This window comes from Staurois parvus, unplaced genomic scaffold (assembly GCF_062004578.1).
Source record: "Staurois parvus isolate SC_StPar_1 unplaced genomic scaffold, SC_StPar_1.0 ptg000361l, whole genome shotgun sequence".
Lineage (NCBI taxonomy): Eukaryota > Metazoa > Chordata > Amphibia > Anura > Ranidae > Staurois > Staurois parvus.
This window is the reverse complement of record NW_028318157.1, coordinates 18520402-18533194: the sequence shown is the minus strand read 5'-3', so window position 1 is coordinate 18533194 and position 12793 is coordinate 18520402. Positions and strand designations below refer to the sequence as shown.

At 41.0% G+C, this 12793-nt stretch overlaps 1 pseudogene; it reads right to left on the bottom strand.

The window, feature by feature from the left end:
- Positions 1 to 792: 792 nt before the first annotated feature.
- LOC149456529 (U2 spliceosomal RNA) lies at positions 793 to 908 on the bottom strand (annotated as a pseudogene).
- Between the last annotated feature and the right edge of the window lie 11885 nt (positions 909 to 12793).

Below are 12793 nucleotides of genomic sequence, written 5' to 3'. Positions count from 1 at the left end.
CACAAAAAATGTGCAAGTGCAAAACACCACACGAAAAAGTGCACTTAGGGGTGTGCTGTGTCCTACCCCTAAAGGGGCTTGGACCGCTTACCCTGATCCCCCGGGGCACGAAGCTCCTGACGGGGACAAGGTTCCCAATTGGTCCTCCTGGCCAAAAGGCCTGGTGGACCACCGTTCCTTGTGTCCAGCCGAAGCCAGACACCCAGTACTTGGTCAGGGGGCTCTCCCGAAGAAGGGCCCCCTAGGGATCAGGGGAAGAAGGAACCAAAAGGCCACACATCCTCCCCCTAGACTTCAGGGTAGGCCCGAGGACCCACACCCTCCATCCGTGAAAAACACACACATAAGTAAAGCAAAAAGTGACAAAACGTGGGAGTGCATAATAAATTAAATAAATAGAAAATAAAAAAGTGGTACCGTGCCAAATTGTGCACAGACCAGGCCCTGAGGCCCGTAGCAAAAATTGCCCTGGACTTAGCCAAAAGACCTGGTCCTTAGGGCGCTGTGCAAAAAGAGTGAAAAACAGTGACCATGTGCCATCTTCACACCGTGGGCTCCCACACCCAAGTGTTACTAGTGACACCCCTGAGGCGACTACTCAGGGGGCACTGAGTTTGCGGACTTTTTGCGTCCCCAGCCCCTGGCCAGACCAAGGTAGATCCGTCCAAATCAGGAGGTACTGGGTCTTTCCAGTCTTCTCGGAGGAATTACTCCCGAGGCCCCAGAACGAATCATGGCACTCCCCGGTTTCTGTCCCTCCGGTACTAGCCTTCCGGACCCCCATCATGCCAGTGAGGGTACTATACAACAGCCATCCCCGCAAAGCTAGAATGGCCGGGAGCACCCCCACTGGACACTGATAAGAACAGATACTACACTTGATCTTAGCCAAAAGGCCGAGAAGCGACATCATTGCCTGACCTCACAAATGCGCTTCTGGAAGAATGGTCAAACATTCCCATAGATACACTCCTAAACCTTGTGGACAGCCTTCCCAGAACAGTTGAAGCTTATATCTGCAAACAGTGGGCCAACTCAATATTGAACCCTATGGACTAAGATTGGGATGCCATTAAAGTTCATGTGTGTGTAAAGGCAGGCGTCCCAATACTTTTGGCAATATAGTGTATCTTTAGAGCTCTAAATCTAATGCAAGCATTCAAATGGCTCTTGGGAGGAGTTGTACAAATATCAAAATTACTTGCTAAGTGGAGGTCAGTCTGAAGGAGTGGGTGTTCCTAGGCAAGCTGCATTTGCATACATGTGATAATGAGTTTACATGATTAATGCTAGGTTCACATTGATGCAGTGTGAGTTTATTAGGTTTTCCAGTGGGATTCAAGGAGCACCTCCAGCGCAATTCAGATGCAGTTCAACTGTGATTGCAATGCGTCTTTCGTGTGATTTGTATACAGGTGCGATTTGGATTTATGCTCTAGTGTCCCTCTCTATCTGTTTTCAGACTGCATATATATGAATGCCCCCCCCATAGAAAATCATGTAATTTTCAACATCATGCAATCCCATGCATTCTGGAATGCCTACAAAATAGCTTCAGTGTGAACCAAGGCTAAAAGAGCTGAAAACAAAAGAGGAGGGTCAGGGACAGTGAAGCTGGGTGCACACACTCAGTTTTTTCAGTCCACCCAGCTGACTGAACAAAAAAAAAGCAATGTTGGTGCAGCAATCTCCCCACAGTGTTATTGTATTCTGATAGGGGGAGTCACCACTGTCAGAACACACTGATCAGCACTCGCAGACATTGCCTGCCAGTGCTGATCAAATGCTGGTCAAATGCTGGTTTTCCAGCTTGACCATTCAATAGAAGCCGATCATGAGAACAGATTGCTGTATACCAGGGCCGAAAGTCAGCTGGTTCCTGCTGAACTGGCCGATTTCGGATGATTTTCGGCCCATGTGTACAAGGCTAAAGGCTGGTGATGAAAGCATGAGATGATGCTAGATACCCTTCAGCCAAGAAATGAGATGACCTGCAACTTCTAAAACACAAACTCACAGGATGCAGTGAAATCAGAGTAAAAACAAATAGTACACCAGAGGAGCCTGTATAATTGTGAAAAAAATTAAATAAAGGCTGGTATTAAGCCGTTATTAAACCTAAAACCAAAATATGTAATTTATTGTTCTTACTAACCATTAAATGTGGTGCATCGGTTATCTTTTCTAACTTTTTTTCTGTTTTCACCTGGTGATATGGCCAGTAGCACACTTCGTATTTTAGAGTGCTCCCACTGAATGAATAAGCACAGGGGGAACTTTGGACAGCATTGTTAGTTTTGGGGGGGGTAATGTTAGATGGACTGGTAGATTTAAACACACTAACAAATTGAAGCCAAACTCCAGCTAATAGTTTATAAACAGTTACAGCAAAAAGTTTTTTTCTTTTGGAAAAAAGGTTTTACATAAATAAATAAACGCTGATCATTGTAGCACCCCTGCTAGTGTTAAATGGTTTGTCTCCTCTCTGTAACGGATACATTCTGCTGGAGCCTAAATAAGAAAACTAACACAACCGTCACATGTAAGAAATGGTAAGCTGCAATATAATAAATGTTTGCTTTTAGGTTTAATACCACTTTAAGATTTAAGGTATCACTGTCCATTAATACATGGTCATTAATATGGTATTAATATGCTCCTAAATAATGTATCTCACAGCCAACATAAAAAAGTCTTACAAATCTGTAAGACACACAGTATGTGTACAGTATGCCACCAGAGATACAGTATGTTCACCATGCTTTACTGACAGTCATTTCTTTGATAACTGACTGGGCAGCACAGTGGCTAAATGGTTAGCAATTCCACCTGGTAGTACTAGGGTCACTGGTTCAAATCCCAACCATGGCACCACCTGCCTGGAGTTTGCATGTTCTCTCTGTGCCTGCATGGGTTTCCTCTGGGTACTCCAGTTTCCTCCTACACTCCAAAGACATGCTGGTAGGTGAATTGGATCTGGTCTAAATTGTCCCTAGTGTGTGAATGTAAGTTAGGGACCTTAGATTGTATGCCCCTTGAGGGTTAGGGACTGATGTGAATGTACAATATATATGTAAAGCACTGTGTAACTTGATGCCGCTATATAAGTACCTGAAATAAATAAATATGTGCTACGTATGTTATTGTTGGCAAAGGATGTAAATGTACATGCGTGCATGTAGAGTTTGAAAACTCTTGCTCCACTGATATCAACAAAGTAGACAACTGCTGTTCAAACAAATTATAGCTCAATTCCAGACAGCTAAAAAAAAAACAAAAACACAAAATAAGGGAAAAATGTCTGCACTCTGTGAAAATTCAAATGCTGGTAATTTTCTTCATTCAGACCACATAGGCACGAAGTCCCTGCCTGGGACCTTCTCGGAGTAAAGCTGATTTTTTACAAGTGGATTTGTGCAGTTTGTAGGGCAGAAGATGAGCCTCTGTTAGCATTTATCACCAGTCTTTCAGGAGCCAAAGTAACTATTGCCAGCATACAGCAGAGCTTTGAAATAATATCCATTTATTCAGGTGATTTCATCACAGCAGTAAAGTGCAACATTTGGGGGTCACACAGGACCCTTTATCAATCCTGATCTAGAGCTTGGAAGCAGTGCACTCCATGTTTATGTATTTGTTAAAAAAAATTGTATTTTTAAAAAGCATCTAGTGTAAGTACCTAAATATGCTTGGTATCAGTCTCTTGTAGTCACCCCATACAGTAGAGCTTAAATTGAGAAAGAGAGGAGTAGCACTAGTAGCTAGCATATGTGTGCGCCTGTTGCCTTAGGGCATGCACCCTAAAGCTCAAACACACATGTGTATCTAGCAGGTGAACCTGACTTGTTGGTGAGGGGGCGCACTGCACACTTTCGCTGCCATTGTGCTACATTCTGGGTGTCCAGTGCGCTCCTGTACCTTTAAGGAGGTATGGGCTCCCTCAGGTTCGCCTGCAATCAGTCTATCCATTAAATACGTGCACATCTACTATGAGGGCTCTCAAAATGTGTAGAGTTAGGAACTACAGAATATTGGGGTGCTGTGAAGAGGCTCTGCAGCTTACTCATGGGATGGCAAATGTGTGCTAAGCCCCTGTTTTTAACGCATACTGTTAGACAGCCAAATTCGGTTTGTTTGCAAGCTGGTTGGTAAGCTCAGTTGGGAATTTTTCTCTTTTATTCTAAGGGGGATTTACTTACCTGGTCCTCTGCTCTTCTCTGCAGCTAAACCAGTGCCCACAGCATCTGCACCTCCACGCTCTACTAGTCTAGAGTCTGACATCATCAAGACCAGAGCATGGTCCATAGCCCTGCACTGGATGTGAGGATGTCGAGGAGCAGTCCACCCGAGATCATGGGGAAGCACCCCCACATGCAAACGCACATGTCAGTCCCTCATGTACATGTAAACAGTGTTCACACCACACATATGAAGCATTACCATGAACATCAAATCAAGAGCAATAATAGGGCCAGATCTCCTGTGTAACTCTAAAATGGTAACCTGTAAAGGCTTTTAAAGTGTTGCTTATGGATAATGTAATGTAAAGATGTTTGTTGCCATTTCACGGGCATGTTCAGTTTTAAAGCATGCCATGTTTGGTATGTATTTACTTGGCATAACTTCATCTTTTATATTTTACAAAAAAATGGGTATTGCACTGTGTTTGTGTTCACTAAAATTCATTAAAATGTATTTTTTTTTAATTCATTTGAAAAACCTCAAATACTGTGTCAAATAAAAAAAAATGCAATATCCACCATTTTATTCTCTAGGACCTCTGCTTAAAAATATAATGTTTGGGGGTTCGAAGTAATTTTCTAGCAAAAAAATGCAGATGTGTACATATGACAGAAATACCAGAATTGGCCCAGTAGGCAAGTAGTTAAACTATTTTTTTACACTGTTTATTTCATTATCTATGATTTGGACACATTCAGATGGTATTGATCAGAAACTATTGTAATGGTGTATGTGATTTTTGCTTAGTTGTCAGTTAAACAACTCAGCTATTCAGGCAAGAAGATATATTTTGGAAATCATCCACAGACACAAGTAAGTGATTATCAATACAGACTACTGTAGGCTGAGGAATGTACACAGATCCCACCTATTAAAGTGTACTGTACACCTTTTTTACAAAAAGGCCACTAAAGAGCCATGAACCACATTGCTGGTGTTTTACCCTGTTTTTATGATCAATAAATACCAACTTTCCTGAAAAAAATCTATTTGGAAGCATCATAGGGAGTACAGAAGGGAGATAAAAAGGGAAAAATAAGCTATACTGGTCAGACTTAACACACGGTTCACTAACCATTTTGGTGAAAGAATGCCACAAACAGGGGCAGAAATGCAATGAACATATACATGTGTATCAAGATCCCAAGTGACCTTTAGATATTAGGTAAGACTCATTTAAAATGACTTTATGTCTGGGGATTAATGGGACAGATGCAGGGGTACCAAGGTTGATGGAAGTACGTTTTGATCTATTGGTTGCCTCTGCTGATGACTCATTGGTTTCATTTTGGGGCCACATCTCTTTTACCAGGTAAATTATTTTAGTGATGAGGGATAGTGAACAAAGCTTATCCTCACTACCCATTTTGGACAAATCCTCACCTTGCAGTGATGTTTAACACCAAGTCAATGCAAACACACAGGTTTTAGAATGTAATTTGCATTGTCTGACACTATTTCAGCATCTGAATCAACATTCTTTGGTTTTCCATTAAATAGCTGTGAAGTCTTGTTTGAGAACAGAGGTAAGCAAATCTGTTCTCTTGAATCAAGGTTTGGGTAGATCAGGCTAATTTGTTGGGGGTAGATCAGGCTAATTTGTTGAGAACAAATGTTTCAAATATTAGCCAATCTGTTGCCCATTATGAAGGTGAGGTTTCATTTACTAAAAGAATAGGCCATTGTACCTCTGCTATCTCTGCTTAATGAGCAAGGTGAAGCTGGGAAAAATTTCCCAACCAACATGATCAATGTTTTTTTTAAAAAACCAACATCATGGGGTTACTTGGGCAATCTGCTTTTACTGCTATCCAAACGTCCTTGTCAAGGTACAGCAAAGATTAATATTTGGCTTTATATTCTAATGCATTATTATTACTTATTACTTTTGCTGTTGTGGTGGTTTCTCAATTATACTGTAATCAAAAATAAACTTCTGTTTCATATCTGATCTTGGGCTTTTTAACTTTAGCAACTGATTCGTTACTTTGAATTTAGGTCATAAAGTTGCCTTTGTTATTGCAAGTTCCTGATTATTGTATTACAAAAATCAAGATTAATCAGGAGCATAACTGAGAAATCGGCTGTGTTGCAATTGCAGATTGCATTCTGCAGACATCCTGTTAGCATGGGAATGCCAACATTTATGCTTGATGGCCTGGAGTACTAATCTGTTTTGCTGGCAATTGTATACTTGGTGACCTTTTATTGGAATGCCATGCAAGTATCAGCACCTAGGTGTGAAGTGCAACAGCAAAAGAGGAGTGTAAAAGGAGCCACTTTATCTCTGTGTATTGCTACTCTAAGCAGCTGGAAAATAAACAGATTATGCAAAACTTCTGCTTTGTCATTCCCATGAGCCCAGTATAAACAAACTGAAGTCAGCTTCATGATGTGCATTTAAAAAAAGAAAAAAAAACTCAGTCTTGTCTGCTTGCCTGCTGTGTATTCCTTCCATTAATGTCCCATTTACTTTGCAAGTGACAACTTTATTTTGACTTAAGGATAGGACTGACAGATTTATCATTGGAAGTTGGACAGTATTCAAAGTTGGCATATATAGTATATTTATACATATGTGTGATGGCTGGGAGGCCACAAACATTTGGTCTGGTGTAGTATGTAGGAATGCCGCACATAATAAAATTAAAATGACTCGCTCACACTTTACCAACATAATCTTAATTGCTCCCTGCTATAAAAGACTGTGAATACTTACCTCTGATTGGTGGTGAGTTAAAACTCTGCTGTCTTAAGATGCTAAAGCATGTTTTCAGCATTTGTTGCTTCTGGGTGTGCCATATCCCTGTGTTACCTGCTGGGGTCAATAGTTCCTTCCCTCAGGTATTGTTTGCTTATGTTCTCTGCAGTGAAGTAGGGGTTGAGGATGGCCAGCACATGATGATGACACAGGTATTAACTACTTATAATTTAATCTCAGATGCCGGCACAACAATTGAGTGTCTCATCCCTTATGGAAGAAAAATACATTTGAAATATATTTAAAAAATATTCTTCCCAAATATATTGCCATACATTTGAAATGCTACAATTTTGGCTATATATATATACTGCATGTTGAAATGCGTTTTTATTACAAAAATATATGAAAAGTAATTTTAAAAATACATTTCAATTATACTGTATGTCTTTAAAATTACAAATCTACATTTTTGGAAGGCATTTACAAATATATGTAAAACTATATGTTAAAATGACTTTTTTATATGTTAAAAAAATTCTGAAGAATATATTTTAAAAAAATATATTTTTATAAACATTTTTAAAAATATATTCTTCAGATTTTTTTTAACATATAAACAAGTTCTTTTTTACATATATTTTGACATATATTTGTAAATGCATTCCAAAAATGTAGACTTGTATTTTTAAAGACATACAGTATATTTGAAATTTATTTTTAAAAATACTTTTCATGTATTTTGTAATAAAAACGCATTTCAACATGCAATGTATATGTGTATATATATATGTATATGTGTATATATATATGTGTATGTGTATATATATATGTATATGTGTATTTATATGTGTATGTATATTTATATGTGTATGTGTATATATATATATATGTGTATATATATTATGAAATATATTGAATATGGCCAAAATTGTAGCATTTATGGCAATATATTTGGGAAGAGTATTTTTAAAGTATATTTCAAGTATATTTTTCTTCCATATGGGATATCTCAGTATTTTTGTGTTTCTGCATTATTCATAGTATAGGAAGGGCATATTCATAACAATTATCATACAATTTGGCTTAAACAAGTAACGATCATTTATTTTCTTTCGGTATTGTCTAAATTCATATTGTTTTCATCTTCTTGGCAGTATTTTGTTGACATACAGGGGTCCCAGCACACTTTCAAGCTAGCCATAAAAAAAAAAAAAAATCTAATAAACACTTGTTTAACATGAATACATGTGCAAGGTAGGGGCGGACTGACCATTTGGAAACTCGGGCACTGCCCGAGGGCCCGGGGTCAGTAGGGGGCTCCAGGAGATGCCCCTGGTACCTTTTTCATAGGCTTTTTTGAGTTTGGGCAAGGACACAGGGGCCCCATGATCCCCTATTGCCCGAGGGCCCCATGAGTTGTTAGTCTGCCCCTGGTGCAAGGTAAACCACAGATGATATGATTTTTTTCCTGCAACACAGTCATTGTTGAAGGGGGAATCCCTCCCGCGGTGCTATGTTGTTCTGCCGGTGGGGAGCCTTCCATGCTGACAGAACACAATGATTATTGCTGGCGACTACAGCTGCCGACAGTAATCACAGGCAAAAAATCAAACAGGCTGGCTGTACTGAAATTGATCCATTGATTACCTTCAGTATAACTAGCCTGCCCATAGATGGATTGAATCTTGACCAGTCCCTGCTGACCTGGCTGAGATTTAGTCCATCTCTGACCAGCTTAAGCCACAATGCCCTGTCAAGCACCTCTGATAAATGTGAGTTTCTCAACTGTGACATATATGTAACAAGGCAGAAACAGAGAACAGGCTCAACTGAAGTCGGCCCCATGCTCCTTAAAAATACAACAAGAAGAATCCCAGACATCAAGACACAACAAAGTGAGGGTGCATCAGCCTAGTGCACTATCCTGCAGCATTTATAATAAAACCACATAAAATATACTCACACACATCAGATAAGGAACAGCTTATCCAGCTACTCTTCCATAGCTAAAAAGTCCATGCAACTCAGCACCCTCCAAAGCCCAGGAGGACCTGGGGATCTCAAATGTCTGATGCATTTTGAAGGATAGACCTTCTTCCTCAAAGCCCAGGACTGAGATTGAGCTCTGCAGTCACTTTTGCGGCAGTTGTTTTTTATTCTGGGTCACAATCCTGCACAATGTCCTTTTGTTTCTTTTACTCAGTTCACCATGTCAACCACGCTTATACTTATCAGATGACATTTTCCCGGAAACTGTATATGCGTCATAACCATTAATACTGTACCTCATGACACAGAAAACAAAATGGCAACTTCATTCACAGAGGCACCAGCTAAGCAAGCACCAACAGTGTACTCTCTTTGAAAGCTCTGACATGACTCTGTATCACTAGCAACGCACAGTAAATGACAAAAGTGAGGTTTCCCATCTGTTAGCTAGGTGTCTCATCACACAGCAGAAGCAAAAGAATTTTGCATCACTTCCACTTTCAACATGAAACATGTTGTCACTTTCACACCTGCAAATTATGTAGTGTTTCCATTTTTTTGTCTAACCCCTATATACAGGTACTTATATAGCACTGTCAATTTACGCAGCGCTTTACATATATATTTTGTACATTCACATCAGTCCCTAACCCTCAAGGGGCATACAATCTAAGGTCCCTAACTCACATTCATACATACAGATACTAGGGCTAATTTAGACAGGAGCCAATTCAGCTACCAGCATGTCTTTGGAGTGGGGGAGGAAACTGTAGTACCCGGAGGAAACCCATGCAGGCACAGGGAGAACATGCAAACTCCAGGCAGAAGGTGCTGTGGCTGGGATTTGAACCAATGACCCTAGTACTGCCAGGCGGAAGTGCTAACCATTTAGCCACTGTGCTGCCTACATTTATTTCTTTGGAACAAAAAAGCCCTTTAAATAACTGTAAAGTGCATCAAAGCTTGTTTTCCCTAAATGAAGAATAAACTCTTTTCCCTTTTTTTTTTAATAAGGTGAGATGTTAATACCTTCTGTTCTAAATAAGCTCTGCCGCAATTCAAAATAAAGCTGCCCTTTCACTAAATTTAGAACTTCCTCTGTCATCTCTCCTACGTAATCACTTACTATTTTTGCTCTTTTTTAAATATCTTTTTATATGCCTCATGATTTTCTATCCTTGTTCTTCACATAGACAAGAGCAATGTGGCCCTTCTCTTTCCCGAGCCCCCCACCCTGTCAAGGTGGCCAGAAGGCTTCAGGGTCATAGGTGCCAAACTCTTACAAACTCTCCTGACACTAACGTGATGTGAACACCAGGGGCGGACTGACAACTCATGGGGCCCCCAGGCAATAGGGGATCACGGAGCCCCTGTGTCCTTGCCCAAACTCAAAAAAGCCTATGAAAAAGGTACCAGGGGCATCTCATGGGGCCCCCTACTGACCCCGGGCCCTCGGGCAGTGTCCAAGTTTCAAAATGGTCAGTCCGCCCCTGGTGAACACCATAGTACCAGATCTCTGTCTTTCCATAAGCTAGATCTGGTGCCTCATCATTAAGGGGCTGGCTGCAAGAACCAGGAAGAGACCGCTGGCTCCCGACTATAAAGGAAACAAAGATGACAGCACAGAACAGGATATACAGCGAAAGAGTAGTGATGGAGAAAAGCACAATGCAGGATTAACTGGGCCTGTAAGTATTCAGTTATCCTGGATAAGTGAGCATCAAAGGTTTTAGGCATATGGGGAATAATTTCCCTGGGCATGGGACGGGGTCTGCTTTAACCCACTGAATGATGCTAAGAAAATATACAGTACATAGAGATGTGAAAGACCCAGCTTTCTCTTGTACTTCTTACTGCCTTCAGCACTGTGAAGGAAGCCTTTGTGAATACTTTGTGCCCATACACACATGTCATATAGTGTATTGTATGACAAGCATATGAATCAAAGTCAAAAACCACCTCAAATCTTCGTGCTCCACAGTGAAACATGGTGTAAAAAATAAATTACAATTACAAGCTGTTAAAACACACAAAAGCTATTTTACACACAAAAGCTGTTTTAGCAGCTTGTAATTTTATGCAGGCCATAGACAGGTCGTTTATCGGCTGAATTTTCATCCAGCCCGTCGGCCATTTTTCGCAGATCTTCTCGTTTAGTTTTATTGGTGATGCTGGAAAATCCGTGAAAAACGGCTGTTTTTCGTGGACATGGGTGGCAGCATCTGCGCCAACCGATATTTCGTTTATCGACAGAAAATTCGGCCTATAAACGGCCCGTCTATGGCCTGCCTTAATATATTTTATACCCCAAGGTTCTGTCCTTGAGCCTCCCCTTCTCTCTCTACATTTCCTCCCTGGGCCAACTGATAACCTCCCATGGCTTCCAATACCAACTCTATGATGATGACACCCAGATCTATCTCTCCACTCCCCAGCTCACCCCCTCAATCTCCTCACGTATCACAAATCTACTAAGCGACATATCAGCATGGATGTCACACTACTACCTTAAACTCAATCTTTCCAAAACTGAGCTTGTAATATTTCCTCCTCCCCGATCCCCCACTCACGACTTTACCATTAAGATCAACAGCACAACCATTGGTCCTTCCCCTCATGCCAGGGTGCTAGCCGTAATCCTAGACTCTGACCTCTCCTTTGGGCCCCACATCCAATCACTGGCTAAATCCTGCTGCCTCAACCTCTGGAACATTTCCAAAATCTGCCCCTTCCTGACCAATGACACCACAAAACAACTTACCCATGCCTTGGTTTTATCCCGCCTTGATTACTGCAACTCCCTCTTCACTGGTCTACCATTACAAAGGCTATCCCCCCTTCACTCTATAATGAATGCTGCTGCTAGACATATACCTTACCAACCGATCAGCGACTGCTGCCCCTCTCTGCCAATCCCTTCACTGGCTTCCACTAACCCAACGTATAAAATTCAAAATACTAACCACAGCTTACAAAGCCATCCACAACACTGCCCCTAGCTACATCACCAACCTCATCCACAGATACTGCCCAAATCGCCCACTCCGCTCCTCCCAAGATATCTTCCTCTCTAGCTCCCTCATCACCTCCTCCCACGCTCGCCTCCAGGACTTCTCCAGAGCCTCTCCCATCCTCTGGAACTCCCTACCACAGTATGTCCAGTCAGCCCCCACCCTGTCTGCCTTTAGGCGATCTTTGAAAACTCACTTATTCAGGGAAGCCTACCCCACCTTCACCTAAGAACTTTACTTGAATCACCTCCAACAGATCACCCTCCACTCTATCACCTTTTGTATCACCTCCTCCTTCCTTTAGATTGTAAGCTTCGTGAGCAGGGCCTTCATATTCCTTCTGTACTGAAATGTATTGTAATTGTACTGTCTCCCTTATATTGTGAAGTGCTGCGTAAACTGTATAACTCCTATATAATAATATTATATATTATTATATATACTCCCCCTGGGTTTGCCTGTGCCGCATATGTTGGGTGACCTTTCTTCACCCACTCCATTATTATTTTTTGTTGACACATTTTTCTGTTGTTGTTTTTGGCCGTTTGCATCTCAGCTATCCCCTCTGTGAGGTGCAACAAGCGTTACTTCCACCCTTTTGTGTGCTGGTATGATTTCAGGTGCGATTTGCAAATTGAAATCACACCTGAAATCACATCTAATGAATGTGAATGTCAGTGTCTTAAAGTGCGATTTGCTGCAGCGTAATTTTTAAAGTAGTTCTTGCATTACTTTCTTCTGCAGTTTTGTTGCGATTTTGCATACATAGAATACAATGGAAATCGTACTGCAAATTGCAAGAAACTGCAAGAAATCGTTGAATCTTCACAAGTAGCAATAAAGTCTT